This window comes from Phyllostomus discolor, chromosome 2, assembly GCF_004126475.2.
Source record: "Phyllostomus discolor isolate MPI-MPIP mPhyDis1 chromosome 2, mPhyDis1.pri.v3, whole genome shotgun sequence".
Taxonomy (NCBI): domain Eukaryota; kingdom Metazoa; phylum Chordata; class Mammalia; order Chiroptera; family Phyllostomidae; genus Phyllostomus; species Phyllostomus discolor.
This window is the reverse complement of record NC_040904.2, coordinates 163,378,828-163,398,114: the sequence shown is the minus strand read 5'-3', so window position 1 is coordinate 163,398,114 and position 19,287 is coordinate 163,378,828.

Here is a 19,287-nt window from a genome sequence, read left to right as displayed (position 1 = left end):
ACTGGTCTAAAATATCAGTTATGAGATGGTAGAACACCAGGATTGCATGACTCTAAGTGCAGTGCTCTCGCCACTACCTTACAGCTACCTGCCATTTAAGGGATCGGAAACTAATAGCTGTGCTAGCAGTTTCTTCTTTGCTTCAACCTCAGGGACAGCGCATGTAAAAACTACGTGTTGTGCATCGCTATTTTTTTCCCCCCAACTTGAGGATTTCAGTGTCGGGTAGGCCGATACAGTCCTGGACTGGGCTTCCCTAGAGCAACCTCTAGGTCTAGGAAGAGGATCCATTGCCTGAGGAGGTGGATATGGGGGTGGAAGGAAGGAGGTGATAGTAGAAGAATGAAGGTGCAAAGGAAGCCTGACATAATGCAGGACTGGTCACAACTCACAAACAAGCCACTTACAGAGGCCAGTTTGCCCAAGCCTTTTAACTGGCTTGAGTTAATCAGGATAACAATACGTGTTGTTGCTCCTGTTTTTATTTAGGAGAGGTGAAAGATTCACACTCCTTCCACAGCCCTAGTTACATCAAAGACTTGGGCATCCTGCCCTCCTCCCAGTCCTGGACCCTCCAAGTAGCCTGAGGCCTTCTGAATGATCTCTCCGTCTGTGTATTATACACAGCCTAAGGGGATTACAGCCTAAGGATTGATGTGCTCTTCCTGGATGTCTGCTTTTCCCAAGTTTTTTGTAGTATTTTGCTTTTATAACTGAATAGAGTGGTGCCTGCCCTTGGGTGCCTTTCATGTGAAGATCTCCAAGCACTTAACTATAAGTCACTGGGTTTCACGAACACCAAGGAGACAACACATCTGTGTAATTAGTCAGGATTTATGAGTTACAAACTACTGGATGAGCTCAAGGTCCTGGGGTAAGTTAAGTGTGAGGCCAAAAACAAAAGACATGCAAAAAAACAAAAAGAAAAAAAAAGTGAGGTCTGCTCAGGGACCAAAATCCCAAATGGTCTTGGTTTATGTCTTATACACAGAATAAATGCTTGGAAGAAAACTCAGTCTCAGTTTCAGCTGGAGCTAAAAATAAAAACAGCTTCTATTTCTTGGGTGCTTATGATGTGTTTAAACTATGCTAACAGGCTTCCTGTCTAAAACAGTAATAGCCTTAAATAGTAGCCCCCCCCCCCATTTTACATATGTTAGACTGAGGAGCAGATAATTAAGTGTTTTACCTAGGGTCATCCAACTAAGTGGTAGGATCAAGTAGTCAGTATACCATACTCCCACCCCAGAAACTCCTGGTATGTGATACTTAATCCCATTGTTCTAAGGAACTGAACCGTGCTGATACTTAATCAGGGAACAAATGTTCACTGAGTATTTATGTGCAAGGCATTAGGTGATGTGAAACAGATTCATTTGACAATATATGTCAGGTACCATGCAAGGTATTCATTAAATTTTGTTGAAAGAATATATAGATATTTGAAGGATGAATTGAATTTGGATAGTTCGGCAGGACAAGGTCTTGGAAGGATGAGTTTATTTCAGGCTGAAGCAAAGATTCGGAGGTGGGAATGTGTAATGTTTGTTGTAGTCTAGGAGGTCACATAAGAACCATACATCAAGGCTGAGGCTGGGTATCTCAGTTGGTTAGAGTGTTGCCAAGGTTGAGGGTTCAATCTCCATTCAGGGCACAAATGAGAATCAACCAATGAATGCATGGAAGGCATAAATAAATGGAACGACTGAATTGATGTTTCTCTTTCTCTCCCTTCTCTCTCTCCACAATCAATAAATAAAAATTTTAAAAAAGAACATATCAGTTTTAATTTGTTTTTTCAAACTCAGATCATTGGTAATGACTGCCTAAAATGTTATGTTGAAAAGGTTTGGGAAGAAAGGGTTCTGGGATTAATTAGTAATGTCTGTCTGGGAGCTTTACAAACACAACAAAAGCAGCTGGTTTATCAGTTATTGTAGGCTGTTACTTAGTGTTTCCAAACTATGGACTCTGTGGGAAAGAGTTGTCATAATCTGCTTAGGCTGCCATAACAAAATACCATAGGCTGGGTGACATAAACAGCAGGAATTGATTTCTCACATTTTCGGAGGCTCAGAAGTCCAAGATCAAGGTGCTGGCTGATTTAATTTCTTTTTTTTTTAATTAAAAATATTTTATTTATTTATTTTTAGAGAAAGGGGAAGGGAAGGAGAAAGAGATGGTTGCCTCTCGTGTGCCCCACACTGGGGACCTGCCCCACAACCACACATATGCCGTCACTGGGAATCAAACCAGAGACCCTTGGGTTCACAGGCCAGCACTCAATCCACTGAGCTACACCAGCCAGGGCTGATTTAATTTCTTGATGAAGACTTGCTTTCTCCCTTGTAGAGAGCTAACTTCTCACTGTGTCCTCCCATGGAGGAGAGTGAGAAAAAGCAACATCTCTGGTCTCTTCTTATAAGGGCACTAATTCTATCATGAGGGTCCCATCCTTATGACCTCGTATAAACCTCATTACCTTCCAAAGGTACCATTTCCAAATACCACCACATTGTGGTTTAGGGTTGCAAACATATTCAGCCCATAACAGTAGGATAAACATTAACATAATTTTAGGGCAAAATCTGATGGTTTTAGACTTCACTTTAGGTAGGGCCTGTGTCCCATTTTCTATTGTCCTTTTAGTTCTTTGGCTCCATGGGTTGGGTAGAACGGCGGTTTAGTGTTCCCCATAACACTCAGGTCCTGCAGCTCCTGCTTCACTCAACTGACCTACAAACCCACTCTAATCACAAAGTATTCAGATTGCCTTAGTCCTTTCTTTATCAATGGGGAGTAAAATGTGGCTCTGAGAAATCCTCCACTCACTTATTCATATTTGTTCATTCATTCATATTTGTATTTGTTAATTTTTTTCCTAAAGTTAAATGCTATTGTGGTGACATTGGTTAATAAGATTATATAAGTTTCAAGTGCACAGTTCTATAATACATCATCTATATATTGCATTGTGTGCCCACCACCCAAAGTCAAGTCTCCTTCTGTCATCCTACATTTGACCTCCTTTACCCTCTTCAACCTCCCCCATCCCCTTCAAAAGATTTTTCAAAAGCATTATATGTCAGCTGCTGAAATAATTGCCTTTTTGCTTTCAAAGGTCTTTTACATTTTTGGACTTACTTGATCCTCACAACCAATACTATGAAGTGCGTCATATTATTGTTATGTAATTTTGTCTGAAACCAGGGTTAAGAAATGTTGAATAACTTGACCAAAGTCACACAGCAAGTATGGGATTCAAATCTAGAATTTCTGACTCCCAAGTGCTCTCCTCTGCCCTCCCGTCTGAACTGTGATGGATACATTAGAACTATTTCCATCACAGTTCAAATTCCACAGTGCCTCAAGCCTGGTTTCTTCCCATTTTGGCTTTATTACTTTGATTCATATATTGTTAGGGTAGATATAACAGCTGCAGCAGATAAACCCCAGATCTCAGTGTATTTTTAAAAGTTTATTTATTTATTTAGAGTGGATGGGAGGGAGTAGGAGAGTGAGAGAAACACTGATATGTGAGAGAAACATCAATCAGTTGCTTCTCACACATGCCCCAACAGGGGATCAGCCCGCAACCAAGGCATGTGCCCTGCCTGGGAATCGAACTAGCAACCTTTTGCTTTGTGGAATGGCGCTCAACCAACTGTGCCACTCCGGTCAGGTCTGGATGTAAGTGTATGGACATGAAAGATTTCTGTATTACATAGTCCAACATGGATATTTGTGGTCAGGTAAATCAGGAATCCAGATCTGTTCGTGCTGTGTATCTACCACCTTAAATATGTGGCTTCAGGTTGTTCAGGTGTTATCCTGCCAGGAGAAGGGAAGAGCAAGCAGGTGGAGAAGGCACAACCACTCTGAATTTTCTCAGCCTGGAAGTAACATCACTTCCATTTACATTTCATTGGTCATCACCAGTTAGTAAGACCTCACCTCACTGCAAAGGGCTGGACATTGAGTTTAGTCATGTTGCCACTCTCTGTCAACAGGGAGTTGAGTCAGTGTTCTCGAGTTAATAGAGCTGTCCTGGGAGAGAAGATGCCTCTGAAGAGAATGATTTGAGTCTGCCCAGGTGTTCGTACCTCTATTTGTTTCTCGTTTATTCCACCGGCACTCACAAAGCACCAATATTGTGAACCACTCATAGTTAAAGATCTCTTGGCTGAAGAATAGATTGGAGCCCAGACAACCAAAATGTTGGTAGGGCATCGGCCCACAGGCTGATTGGTGATGAAAGTGGTCTTTTCCCTTCAAGAGAGTGTTAGTCCTCTAGTTTTTCTTTATTTTTATATTGTATCAGAAAGTTTGAAATAAAAAAAAAATATTTATTTATTTTTTAGAGAGAAGGGAAAGGAGGGAGAAAGAGGGGGAGAGGAACATCAATGTGTGGTTGCCTTTCACACACCCCCAACTGGGGACATGGCCCGCAACCCAGGCATGTGCCCTGACTGGGAATTGAACTGGAGACCCTTTGGTTTGCAGGCCGGTGCTCAATCCACTGAGCAACACCAGCCAAAGCAGAAAAAAATAGGGTTTGCTTCTTTTTTTTTTTTTTTTTTAACTTTCGGATGTAGAGGGTTTGAAGTATTTCTCAGTCTCCAAAAAGCCATTTCTTACACTGTATCTTTCCTGGTTATCTTTCTGTAGCTCCAACTTTTCTCTCTTTTTAAAAAATTTTATTTAAAAATTTTAAATTTATTGATGAGAGAGAGAGAAACATCATCGATTTGTTGCTCCACTTATTTATGCCTTCATTGATTGGTTCCTGCATGTGCCCTGACTAGAGATGCGAGATCTAACCATATAACCTTGGCGCATCAGGACGATGCTCTAACCAATTGAGCTACCCAGCTTGGGCCCCAAATTTTCTCTTAAAGGAGAAGATGGAGGGTGGTTCAGAAATTCAGGTACTGGGAGAAATACAAGAACCAATTATAAATAAAATCGGTAAATTTTGTGTGTGTTTGTAAATACCATTAGAAGCAGGGTTGGGATTGCAAAGACAATAGATGTTTATCTGCATTGTGCAAAACATTTGCACATTAATTAATGCACATAAAAATGCAAGGAGAGACCCCAATCTCAGCTCCTCTCCTGAGTGAGGAATCATCCTTCTCGTCTCTTCTGGTTGCACCCCCAGACCTCTAGTTCCCGTTGTATAAGGTTGGGCTGTCATCCCTGAAAACAAATAACAGGCTGGCCTCTCTTGTGCTGGTTCAGGATGACTTCCCTTTGAGCCTGGGTCAGAGCTGGTGCGGGGAGCAGCTGTTAAGAGGCCAAAATGGGGGCAGAAATTGGCTTAGCTTGGTCTCAGGGGGTGTCCTTGTCTGTATCTATTTGGGTCCCTCTTTCTGTCTCTTTTCACTCACAGATTGTGTGGCATTTTGGAGGGTGGAGTGCCTGGGCACTTAGCCCACTACTTCCCGCCCCAATCTGGCCCTGAGCACAAGCCACATGGTGCTGGCCGTCACCCTGGCCTCTTGCCCATCCATTATAGCCTCAGCTGCCAGGCTGGCACAGGTATCAAAAGGAACTTCTATGAGGCCCTGCCCTCCCCTAATTCTGTTCCTGGGGCTGAAGCGATGGAGGGTCAGATGGAGAGAATACACTCTGGGTGGGGAACCAATGCCAACACACACCCCTTGACGATGGAAGGGGCATCCATGTTTTGGGGAGGACTGCTGAGGAGCTAGGCCGTAGTCCGAGGAGAAGGACCATCTTAGTGTGTGTGGGGGCTGGGGGCAGTGGTGGGAGGAGACAGCTACGATTGCTATGGTGTGAAGGAGGACTCCCTACTAGGTCTTAGGAGATGTTTTCTCCTCTCCTTCCTTGTCTGTGCAAAACATGTAGACTTGTGCATGTTTCCTGCTTGTAGGTATACTGCCAGGTGGGGATGTGCGCAGGGCTCTGAGACTGTGAGGCACGGCCTTTAGGTATGCCCAGGCAATGGTGAGGTGAATGTCAGAACATACGGCTCTCTCCCGTGTGGGAGTGACATCTATGAGACAGCTGTTGGGGTACAGGAGAAGTACAAGCATGACTGAGGCATGGGACCTCTCAGTCCCTTGGTGTGGACCAGCCGTATCTGCTATGTGGGGCATATTTGCACCACATACACGGACCCTGGTTGTGGAAGACGTGTGCCCTCATTCCCGAGAAGAGTGGCCTGGTCTAGGTGTAGACTACACCCTATGCCTGGGCAGTGAGTGATGGTCCTGGTGAGTGGGGTGTCTGTGGAGAGTACTGATCATGTCTTGCCTTTACACCCATGTGAATTGTATGTTCAAATATGTGAATCCGCTGGAGAGATGTTGGGTGATGAGGGGGTGGGAAGCCTGAAAAAGATGGAGAATTTATGAGCTGCTTTTGTCGGGAGACAGTCGTAATGAAGAAAATTCAATTTTCTGCAGCTCGGAGAGTCAATATGCTAAATCTCAGAGAAGCTGTGGATTGACAGCGGAATGGCAAAGTCAATGGGACGTGTGTTGGGGGAAGTCGTCTATCTGTGTCTGCAGTGAGGCTGCCTTCTCTCTGTATCCTTGAACTGCAGCTGGGGACAGGATGGAATCAAATACCTGAGTTCTTAGAACTGCCCCCATCTCCCTTCCTGCTTCACCTCACTGGCCATCTTCTCTTGCCTCCTGCTTATAGGGAAAAAGGCTGCTCTTTCCCAGGCCCAATCCTACCTAGCGCCTCCTTAGGAACTCCTTCTTATAGTCTAACCAGCACTCCCTCTTGCTGTAGTTACTAAGTTCAGAGTCACCATGTATATCCCAAAGTGATTAGTAAGAAAATTCTCTCTTTTTTTAAAACTTTTCATTTCCATTCTCCCCTCAGCTATTCCATGGCTGGCCTCCTGTTTCCCAACAAATTTCAACATTTTCCCAACCTATCTTACAGCCTCCTGTTCTATGAGGTAGGGGTCTGGTTGGGGTGAAGGTAGTGGATGTAGGGAGAGGGAAGCTGGGGATTCCTCTGTGAGCCACAGTGTCACCAGGAGCCATGATTAGCTGAGCTGCTGGCTGTGTAATTGGTGTGTGCCCGCGTCCCAGGGGTCTGGTGTGTTAACAGCGGGTCCCTGTGGTGAGTAACAAGATCGTGCCCGTGGCTGGTTGCACACGCTAATTAATTAGTGCTCTCTGGTGTTGAGGAATGAGGAGGAACTGGGGTAGATGGTTGGTGGGTGTCTCAAAGCCCCAGGGCCCAACTTTTCAGAGCTCAAAGGTCACCTAAGCTTCTGCCAGAATGGGGGCATTCATGCTGGTGTGCAGGGTCAGGGGTCAGAGATCTGGGAGTCCATTGAAGAGAAGGTGTGTGTGGGGTACAGGGCCCTGGGCTCTTGGTGGTGGGTGCCCTGGTGGCCTGGGCTGGGCTGGGCTGGATGGAAGTGGATGGTGGGGAGGACAACTGCCCTAAGCCCAGGGAGGTCCCCAGGCGTAGGGCCTGTCTTACAGCATTCTCTTTCCTGGTGGCCCAGGGGAAGAATGGCATAGGGAGGAGGCATTTCAGACCCCTCCAGCTTCATTCCTTCTCTTCTACCCTCCCCCACCTCCCAGAGTGGGCTTCTCAGCCAGCAGTTTCACACTTGTTACACACACTCACTGTGTGCACACATCTCCACAGTTCTCTCCGACCATCGTGACCTCAGTAATCACTGCCTTCCCATCAGCACCCCTGCAGATACCCAGACCCCTCTGCTCCTGGGTGGATCTTGGAGCCCAGAAGCCTCTTCTGAAGCCTGGGATCTGGAACCTAGATATTGGGGAGAAATGCGTTGGGAAACCTAAACAAGTTATGGGAGGGGAAAATGTTTGGAGAGAGCCCCATAATCTTCCAGGGCTGTATGACAACTTACAGAAGCAAGAAAGATCAAGGTGAGAGGGGAGGAAGAACTTCCAGCGAGCAGACAGCTCTCCTTGTTTTCTGAGGAAGAATCCATCCTGAGGAGTCAGGATGAAAAGGGACTCTTAGGAAAGGCTGTCCCCTTGAATGTTGGGATTCAGCAAGGTGCGCCAGGCGGGCAGGGGGCGCAAAATAGAGAAAACAGGCAGAAGAGAAGGTGAGATTGCGGCGGGGAATCTTTGGCTTCCGTGTGGAGGCGCGAGTCGTTTCTGTACATGGTAATTGCTAAATTACCCGCCATCTGCTCGGCGCTCATACATAAATTATCCGCGAGGAGAAAAGACGCAGAGGCTGCGCACTTTCCTTTCTCTCCCCCAAACCCGCGCTAGGAGCTGAGGGGGAGACTTCCCTCCAGCTGGCTTGGAGGTGGAAGTGGTGGGACGACCTGATGGGGGGCAGTCACCATTTGCCTCCGTCCTCTTTCCAGGGGTAGTGGCTTTGGGGTGACCAAGAAACCAGGGCCCCCGCTCCCCGAGGTCCCTCCGGAACTGTGGCGGGGGCGAGCTGTGGGCTGGCGGGCCGGGCCTCCCACGGCCACGCGGGAGGGGGCAGGATGCTGTAGGTGGGAGGTTCTTCCCTCAGGTGTGACTGTACTGCCACTCAGGTATACCTTCTTCCTCACCCTCTTCCTCCAGCCCACCACTTTGCTTGTGGGGAGGTGACCCGAGCTCGCTCTAACACCCGGCTGGTCTGCCAGAAGCAAGAGAGGACGAGCAAGGGCAGAGGGCATGAGGAGACAGAAAACGGGAGGCCCTTTCCTCCCTTGCCTCCTGCTCTGAGCCCTGCCATTCCCCCTAGGTTCTGAAGGGTGAGGGAGGAGTGAAAGCAGAGGCAGGAGGAATGATTTGAAATGGGGCAAAGTGGTAAGGCGCAGCAGGTTGGAAAGTGGAGCCTTGCCTGGGGAGGTGGGCTAGAGAAAGAGGTGGACCGGCTGGAGAGGAGAGCAGAGCAGAGCAGAGCAGGAGGTGGGCGGGATGAGAGGCCCCAGGGGTGGAGGGAGGCAGGGAGGAGAGATGGAGCAGCTAGAGCAGGACGGAGTGGTGGACCGGGCGGGGTGGGGAAGTGAAAGGACGGGGGTGAAGCAATGCTCGCTGGACACTCTGAGCGGGTCAGCGTGGTGAGTTGTCGGGAGGCAGAGCCGGAGGAGGGTTAGGGCGGGAGAGGGGGCTGGCAGACCGAGGTTCTGAAGCAGGTTCCGCAGGTCAGGCCCTGGGGGGAATGTAGGGAAAGCAAGGGTGTTTGTGGGGCCTTGGAGGGTCCCTGGAAGGTGATGGTAAGGCTCCCACAGCCACTTCCCACCCTGAGGCCGAGGCCTGACTATGGACCAGAGCTGTGGAGGCCACCTAAGCAGCAGGGGTTGGAGGTTCGATCCCCGCTTGTCCCCGCACCCCACTCCAGTTCCAGACACCTGCAGAGTGTGCCCCCCCTCCCGGTCAGGTGGGGGAAGCCTGGGCCGCTTCCCAGCTCTGCGCGCAGAAGCTTGTGGGGTTTCTTCCGAGCGATTGTTTAGTATTCATGGAGCGACGCAATCTCTCCCACATCTGCTTAGCACAGCAAGTCCTGTCATATAACTGTCTCCCGCACTGTCTGTCCATAAAGAATGTCTCGGAATTGGTGTAATTCAGAGAAATTAATGACGACTTTCCGCGGGACGGCTCCCTGGGGGATGATTAACACTTCATCGTCCATCTGATGCGCGGGGCCCAGCGCTCCATCGCGAACATTTGGGCCGTGGCCAGCCGCATTAAAGGTTATTACGGAAAACGCGACCTGCAAACGGGCGGGCGAGAGGCATGATGGACCAGGAGGGGCGGGAGCCGGGATGGGGGTGAGAGTCGGATGGAGACAGCCAAGTCCAAGATCAAGTTTCCCAAGGTGTGTGCACCTGGGGGTCTGAGGCTGAAGGAGATGAGGTTTCTGTTTCAGCGACTGCAGGGCAGGGAGGGTGTTGGGGAAATGCTCACCACAGGGGCTGGGAAAGAGAAGGTGGTCACTTGGTTTGGGTGGACACATGGCTGATGGAGGCTTTCCCTGTTGTCTTTTAATCCTCACAGAATGACTGGGTGAATTTGATGAACCCACCTTATAGGCAATGAAATAGGCTCAGAGAGGTTGTGTAAGGTGCCCAAGGTAACACAGCTTATTAAGAAACAAAGACAGGTTTGAACTCAGGTCTGGACTCCTGAACTCTTGCTCTTTCTAGAGTAACGAAGATGCTACTCTATTATGCACCTGCCTCAGCTTCAGGCATAGAAGGGGGGTGTCTGTACAGGTGGGGGTGGCAGCAGATAGGTGCTCAAAAATCTTTGTTGTATGAAGGATCTTTGCAGGTTTTACTCCCATGGTGTGGGCCAGAGTCCTAGACACTCTCGTGGCAGAAAGGGGAATATAGCAAAGGAGTTCCACTTTGGGCCCAGAAACTGATAAGAGGTTTCTTATGGGTTTCCCTGTTTCCCCCTGGACATTCTAGACCCCTAGAATCTAGAGGACTGGGCTCTTGATCCTTAGTAAGAAGAAAGGAATAGAGATGCGTGTGTGTGCAAATGTGTTTGATGACTGTATAAGTTTGTATATGTATGCCTATCTGTAGATGCACACACGAGTATGTGTTTTTGTGTTGCGTGTGTGTGAGAATGTTTTTGATATATGGGTGTGTACGTATGAGTGTATTTTGAGGGGACGTGTCTGTGTGTATGAGTGTGTGCATCTTTGTGTTTATCTGCCTGTCTGTAGGTGACTGTGTGCATATGTGTACATATGTGTGTGGTATCTCAGGGGGGCCCGAAGACTCATAGCTAAAGATGTCTTTGATTTGATTTGCCCAAATCTGTAGCAGGTTCCAGGCTGTGGTATGTAGTGGGGCTGAGGTGCAAGGCCAGAACAGAAGGCTGTATTTGCTTGGAGCCTGGGGGATTGGGCAGCATGAGCGGTGGGTGCCTCTGGCCTGCCAGGCACAGGACAATGGTGTCAAGGTCCCTGGTCTGAGAATGGGTGGAGACTAGGTCCAGAGACCTTCACTCAGGGCTTTCTTTGGGAGTGCTCGTAGACCCTGCCCTGTTGGGGAGGGCAAAGAAGATGTGCGCCAGGGTGAGAGGGTGCTCAAACAGTGGAGGGGACATGCCTACTTTTTTCTCCTCTCCCCACACCCCCAGGTTTTGGGAATGATGTTCTAACCAGTCTGTAATTTCTTGCCCTAGGCTCAATCTATTCTGCCTTAGGGTGGTAGAGTCCCCTGAAATCTTTGTGTGCTAACTTCTGATCTGGGGGAACCATAATCACAGTGAAAACTTCTCTCTCTAGCCAGCACTACCCAGACAGGTCCAAACCAATGTCTTTGTCTCTTGGAGGCCTCTGGTAAGTCCATGTGCTCATTCTTACTGAACCTCACATAGGCTGAGGCTTTCAGACCCCTTGTTCTGGGAATTTCTTCCAGAGTCTAACCTCAAATCCTCTTGTCATACCTTGTGCTCATAAGCCCATGCTGAGTTAGTGAAATTGGAACCTAGAACCCTCCCCACGTGGAAATAGTCTCTACCAGTTAGGAAAGTGGTCTGGGGGGTCAGATGAGCTGGATCACTTTTGGGGTGGCAGGCAATGGTCAACAGGACAGTTTCAGAGGAAGGAGTTCCCAGACCACCAGTTCCAATGCTCTTATTTTACAGACAGGAGCCAGAGGCTTCAGAGGGGGAAGACACCCTCAGTGTCCCTGCTCCATGGTGGTCCCCTCTGGAAAACCCAGGCCCTGACTCTTGATCTAGGAGTCCTTGCTCCCCATTTGGAGGAGCTTAGCCTCTGTTCCTGTTCTCTTGGGTGGGGAAAGAGAAATACTTTACACTGAGGTGCTGCCCCCCCACCTCTTGCTTAAGCCTACAGTGACTTCCAGTTGGGCTACAAGGCCTCTCACCCACTGACGCCTGTTTCTTTAACTCCCCATTCTCCCTCCGTGGGACGTATTGGTGTCTTAGCTCCACCTGGGCAGCTGTCCCAGTTAGTCCTCCCTCACCATCTCCTAGCCTCATAGGGTGTCCCCAGTCTGAGCCATCTTCTCTCCTCCTCTTCCTGCAGATGAGCCTCTCAGCCCTTTGCGATATCACCCCATATTCTCCTCCTCTGCGAAGTCTTCCTTGATTAATCTTCCTGGTTCTGGATCCCAAACTTCCTCTTTCTAAACCACTGCCAAGGCGCCTGCAGGTCTCTCCTCATTTCTGTTTCCTAGCTGTGTGCCTTGTCCTTGTTCCTCCCTCCCCACTCTCCCACCCACATGTACTGATACCTCTCTAGGCCTGTGTTTTCTCCTTTCTCCCAGGAGCCTTCTCCATGTGCCAGGCAGGTCAGGACTGCAGTGGAGAACTGACTGAACCCTTCCCCATTTTCCGTGTTCTGGGAATGGCCGAAATAACGGTGTCCAACTGGGTGTCATCCTGAGGAGGGAGGGGCAGTGTAGGCCTTTCCCTGTCTGTATCCTGGTATTTATTCTGGGTTAGGCCTCACCTGCAGCTCTTGCTCCTTCTGCTCCTGGTTGCCTCTGTCCCAGTCAGCAGGCCCCTCTCGTCTACTTCTGCTGGAGCCCCCGGGGTTCTGGGTCTGGTGTGGGGAGTAGCAGGCAGCCCCATTATGATTTCTCAACTTGGCCTTTGCACTGTGCTTGACTACCTGCTTCCCTACTGGGTCTGTTCAGACTTACATCTCCCAGGCTTCTCTTCCACCCTCCCTTTCCTTCCCCAACCCAATCCTCACTCAGCCTACCTGTCACCCAAAGCCTGAGTTCTTTCAGAAAGCTCTTCCTTTCTTGAGACCCTCGGGAAAGCTCATCTGCCTAGGGACGAGGGTGTGGGATGAGTGGAGATCTGGGTTGGGGAGCGGGTCCTGGCTCTAGTGAGGCACCGGGTGTAGCTCTACACCAATCGATGCATTGCCCGCCACCTTGTGGCAGTTATTGAGAACTGCAGGGTTGGGGTCCAAGTGCTGAGAGCAGGACCTCCTGGGAAGGGAGAGGGTGTGCACCACGAGAGTAGTGCACCCTCAGAATTCCTAATTGACATTGGAGGTTTTCTCGGAGAGCTTTGGAATGCCTAACTGTCAGAGGAGTAGAAATTTATAAAGGAAGCCAAGTGGCAAGGACATTCCTAGATGAAAAGAGAGAATTGAAACTCTGCCCTAAAGTCCCAAACCTACTATTCAAACTCTTCCTCCTAAAAAGAAAACAACCTAAAACTGAAGCAGGAAGTCTTGAGGTCTGACCTGCAGAAGAACTTCCCAATAAATCCCAAAGTGTGTTTAGATGCCATTGTTTCTGACAGTTGCATAGCTTTTTAAAAGTCCCCACCCCATACCCAGTGACTCACTCTACCTTCTCCAGGTTCCCTGATCTTGTCATGCTCAGTGCACTGGGCCTACTCAGGAAAAGCCCAGGTTCCTTAGCCTTCCCTACCCCAGCCTGGATTGTGCCTATGACCAAGAAGCTAATCTGGGAAGTCCCTTCTGAGGTCTAACTCCAGCCTTTCCTGTAGCACTGGAAATGGAGAGGACCACTATACAGCCAGCAGAGCTGTCAAAGGGAAGCTGGCCAGAGAGGAACCTGTGAGGAAGGTTCTGAGGGAAGGCAGTTCTACCTCAATTTCTCCTCCCATCCCCCTCTCTGCTGTCCCATTGGATCCTTGGAGATGAAGGGGACGGGACAGAGTGGTTCGCTTCACTAGAGAACTCTCTTAGCTTGGGACTCAGGATTCACAGGAGTTGGGAGCAAGGTAAACCTCTGAGTTCTAATCATGACCCTTTGTTATTGTCTCCTGCACAGCGGGTCTGTGAGGAGGGACTATAGAGCGGGGTGTTTGTCTCCATCAGCCTGAGTCCTTTTGGTCACTCTAGAGTCCCTTTGAAACCTTTTTCTTTCTGTGCATCCAAATCCCAGTTCCTCAGGAGCCCTCCCAATGACATCTCTTCCTCCCCGCCCCGAGTCCACTCCCTTCCTTGGAGGCCAGTCACCAAACCCTCCCTGCCACTTTCCCTCTGCTTCCCCGGCACTGCAGGGAGATCTTGGCCAAGAGCCCTGGCTCTGCAGGCTCAGGGTGAGGGCTGTGCCCTGGCGCCCTCCCTCTGAGGTGCCATTCCTCCCCTGCCTCATTTGCTGCTGCTGACCTTACTGAGTTAAATTAAAAAGCAATGTTCTGTGTGCAGCTCCAGCCCCATGGAGCTTGACTCTGGGAAGACGAATACAATTACCGGCCCCTCCGTCTCCCTCTCATCTGGCTGCCTTATAATTTTTCCCCCCGCTGCCTGGTATGCAACATTTATGTTTTTAATAACACCAGAATGGTTTTGACCTTGGGAATTCATAGCAGAATGGGCACCGTGCGAGGCCCCAACGTGATTGGCGTTTGTCTCAGTCCTTTGCAGGGAGAAGGCTCTGTCTGGTGCCTCCTAGATACTGGGGATGGTGTGGGGAGGCTGGCTGCACCCAGAAGGTCTAGGAGGAAATCTCAAAAGCTAGAGTGGACAAGGATGCAGATTGAGGAGAGGGAAAAAAGGGGAGGATTTTGTTTTTTCATGTTTCCCCAAGAAGATGAAAGTTGGATTAAGGTATTTGAGAGGCTGGGATGTTTTTCTCCTCTTGTTTCGTGAGGAAGGAGTCTTTGATGGGGGAATGGCATGGAGCACACGTGTGCGGGGGCTATTCAGAAGGGGCCGTGTGTGGCACACGTATGGGTACACATTCAGCCCATGGCCCAGGAGTTTGCACTTGTGCCCCCTCACCCGGCTGACTCCATCCTTCCTCAGCTACCCTCAACCCCATCAGCTCTTTAACTCCGAGGAAAGTGGAAGGGATGAGGGCTAGACAGAAGCCCTCATACTCAAAGTAGAGCTTCCCAGCTGAGGGTATAGCAAACAGGACAGAGCCCTCTTAGGACTTGCAGTTAGGTTTTCTTCCCCCTTCTTCCCGCCTTTTCTTCTCTCTCTTTTCTGTGCTTTCCTCCCTAGGTGACTCAGCATTTGAAGTTAAAGGTAAGTCAATGGTGGCAAGAAGGATCTGGAGGAAGAATAGGTGGGCCAGCAGAGGGACAGGAAGAGGCAAGAAGCTGGGAAGGGTCTGGGAGAAAGGACCCCTGGGAAGAGAAAGCTGGGACCTGGGGGGCCCTCTCTTCCATCTGTACAGGGATGTGGTAAGAGGAACCAACCTTGTGCTTCCCTGTCTTCAACATTAAGAAGCTTCTGGAAATACATGGGAAACCAGAAATTATAAATGAAGAGAAGCTCCTTTTGCAGCAGAAAGTGGGAGGAGAGGGAAAGGGGCTGTGGGACTCTGAGGCCAGAGGGGTGTGTGTGCCTAGAGGTGAGAGGGTGTGACTATGTCTCCGTGATTAACAGTCCTCTGCGCACCAGTTATATATGTAAACACTGGGAAGGATGTAGTTTTTACACTGATTTTTTTTTTTTTAAACTAAGGGTTGTGTGCTGGCTTTCCACTGGGGCCTGAAAAGTATGCTTTTACTTCACAAGCATCAGCCAGCACTATAGGAAGAACCCGGTACTGAGAACTGAGAACACTTAGATTCTGATTCTGGCTTCGGTTATCAACTGGGACCTTAGGAAACATCACTTCTCTTTTTGAACTTGGGTGTCATTTGCTGTACAACAGTGAAGGAAAAGCCAAAGGGCCCTTTTGTGACAGCTACCCCAGTGCTGGGGACCAGAAAAAGAAAGGGGGCTGGGATGGGTGATGGCATTTCAGGATCCTAAGAACCCGAGAAGGGATGTCAGTGTAGTGGGCGGCAAAAGAGATTTCCTGAATTCGGAAATTCATGAGCTGTTGCTGGAGCAAGGCTCCCTCAGCTTGGGCAACACAGCCCCATCTCAGACCTCACCCAAGGCCGAGGTCTGGCTCTGCTGGGAGCGCCGTTCTCTGCCGCCCTCCTGTGGCCGCTGCGCGCTTTGCAGGTCGCTGCGGAGAAGGCTCTGCTCAAGTCCGCAGAACTGCGTCCCTTGCCCCCTGGTGGAAATTTTGTATATTACAAGAAGAGATCTTGGGTTGTCCAACCGCATCTTTCCCCCTCACTTCCCCAGTTTCTGGAGGCACTCACACTCTCTTTAATGCTGGGAAGGTGTTCCTGAGATTTAACCCTCTGTACTATTGCCTGAAGTTTTAAGTGGTGCTTTAAAAAAAACCCTCACCCGAGGACATTTTTTTTTCATTGCTTTTAGAGAGGAAGGGAGAGAGAGAGAGAAACATCAATCAGTTGCTTTCATACACTTTCTAACAGAGGATCAAACCTGGGAATGTGCCCTGATTAGGAATTTAACCCATGACCATGTGCCTACGAGATGGCACTCTAATTACCTGAGCAACACTGGCAAGGGCTAACTTCTGCTTTTGGGAGGATGTGCAATGGAGAAAAGGGCTGAGACCAAGATATTGAGTGGAAAGGGCAATCTGTCTTCTTCCTCCTTGGGTTTCATCTCAACCTCACCTTCCTGGGGTCGCTGAAAGTTTTCAAAGAAAGATATCAGGGTCTAGTGACGCTCCCCGAGAAAACGGGTTTGAAGCAGACCAGGAATTACACATCTTCTGCAAATTTACACAGGAGCTTCGTTCGTCTGCATCAGCAGGGAGATGGATTGGCAGGATCCAGGAGGCAAGAGACAGGGATGATGGAGGGAGATGGCAGATATGACAGATGCTGACAGGGCTCGTTATTTGCTAGCTCTGGAATCCCCTCCCACCCACCAGGCTGCCCTTGGCCCTCCCCTTCTAGTATTCAATGCTTGTTAGTGGCGGTCTTTGGAGAAAAACCCAGTGGACAAAGCTGCATTGGGGTGGGCAAGGGAGGGAGAGGAGAAGGGTAGATGATGGAGGAGGAGGAGTTGGAATGGCTGGGATTTGGAGCTGGGGTCTGAGAATCATTTGTATGCTTGGAAGGCTTGGCAGGGGAACTTGTCCAGGGGGCAGATACTGCCTTGCTGGGGTGGGTGAGTGGGGGGCATACTTAAAGGAATCAAGTTCCACTGATTTGGGAACTAAGTATCAGAGCACTGGTGAAATATGAGACAGCAATTCATAGGGGCACTTCCTATGTACAAGGGTGAGAGGTGCTCTGAGGGGATCAAAGGGGCCGACTTGTTCCCTGCTCTCTTTCCGATACCACTTCCCCTGGACTTGTTGCTGTACATGCCCCTGTCTGAGGGGTGTGAGGAGCTGCCTGGCGATGCTCCATCTGGGGTGCTGAGACAAAGCTCCCAGGCACATTTCTGTTCTTCACATGCCTGCCCCCCTCCAGCAAAGCACCTCCAGTCAGCCTCCCGCCTCTCCTCATTTCTTTTTTCTTAGAATGTACAAGACATGTGGCTACCCGGGTGAGAGAGGGGGCCCTCGAGTGCCCTCCCATTATTTTCAGTGGCTCCCGGTGGACAACTGGGGCTGGGGGAGGGGTAAGGCACACGGCCCTGAGACTGGTAACAGGCAGGGAGGGGACTAACATTTGGAGTCGTGGAGAATGTTCTGTGAGGAGGAGAATGCTGCAGTCGGAGCCCGTGCTGCATCCTAATCAGCGCTGCGGAGGCTGCGCTACAGGGCCGTCAATCTTCCACACAAAGGGTCACCCGCTTGGTCCCCCTTGAAGCCCTCTGCACTGCCCCCCCACCCATAGCTGTGGGGTAGTGCAAAGGGGCAGAGAAGGGGGGAGACAGACACACAGACAGGGACAGAAAGACCCATTAAATTCAAGCCAAGACTGACAAAGTGGGACCATAAGGCAGATTCAAGCATAGCACGCTGGAGATGAAAAGAGACGGAGACACAGAATGAAGAGAGATATTAGCAGAGTGGGAAGGAAGAGATAGAGAAGAGACAGACCCAGAAGCAGGAGAGAGGAAAGAGAGCAGAAAAACTGAAGAAAAACACAAAGACAGAAACATCCAGAGGCCAGAGATAGCAGGGGCAGAGAGGGACTCAGAGATACGAGTTGGACCAGAAAACCATGAGCCCAGAGCCAAAGACAGCAAGCAACCAGGGGCCTGGACTGAGAGAAGTGTGCACAGAGACAGAGAGAAAGAGAGACAGAGAAGGGAAGGGAAGAAATGGGAGCCAGAAGAGGGGAGGAGGAGGAGGAGGCAGTGGGAAGGGCCAGGTAGAGGTTGCAGGGGGTGGGATGGAGGCTCAGGGTCAAGGGCTCTGCTGGCTTTTCAGGACCTGGGACTCAGGTGGAAGAAGAGATTCATAAGTGTGTGTGTGTGTGTGTGTGTGTGTGTATGTGTGTGTGTGTGTGTGTGTGTGTGTGAAGGGAGCAGGAACACAACAATTCCTAGCTCTATTCAAAATGCCAGTCATCTGGTGTTGAATGAGGCTTTCACCCACCCTGCTTCTGCAGTGACTGCTCTAAGCAATGAAAGTGGAAGGTGGGTAAGAGAACAGAAAAAGATGGAAGATAGAGAAAGGCTGGCATAGGTAAAGAAATGGCAGAGCCCCAACAGAACTGAGAGGGAAAGAAACTGGTGTTGAAAAAGAAAGGAGAGAAATCAAAGGAAGACAAAGACAGAGGTGGAGAAACAAGTATGAAGGAAGAGTATGTGGACAAAAGGCAGAAAGACAGGGAGAGGGAGGGAGCCTCTATCTGCAGGAGGGAGAGAGGGGCATGGAGGGAGAGCCAGCTGTTGAGACTAAGGGGAAGAGGGGTGAGGGAAGCAGGCAGAGCACCTATCTCCTCAAAGTTGGGCTGGGATAAAACAACCCTGTGCTGTTCTGGGGAGACAGCCAATGAGTGGATTTTTAGGGTGATCTTGCTTATTATTTTTTGCACAAAGAAACCATTCCACAGCATGCCATCTTCTTCAAAGTAGCACTTTCAAGACCTGGTGCAGTTGCTCAGGTCATTCCTGTCCTTCCTCTTTGGGGATTACCTACATAGCCTGCAGTATAACTCCGAGCATCCTTGTCAGAGGTCAGTTTTTGTCCTTTAGAGTGGATCTAATTTTTGAAAACAGCCAAAAATTAGACTGGGTCCAAGTTTTCTTCTAGACCCAGTCAGGAAGAAGTATTTCTAGTTAAGGGCACTTTAGAGGGGTATGCCCTCCCCCAAAGTGTCTCTGGAAGGTTATTTTGAAGGAGATACTTGCAGATGTGACAGAAGGAGACTTCTAGTGTCTGCTCGAGACCCAGTTTCATTTTTCTGTTTGTTAAAACTAGGCAGTAGTGCTCCCAGGAGCATTGCAGCCTGGTGTGCTGGAGGGGTGAGGCCTGGCATTTGACAGAAATACTCTGACAAGTGGTCCTGCCCTTGGGGAGTTTACAGTCCCCCTCTCTGCCAACATAATATGCAAAGTAACCTGGTGACACTCACCACTGCACAGATCAACAAGTGCAAGTGACTAAGG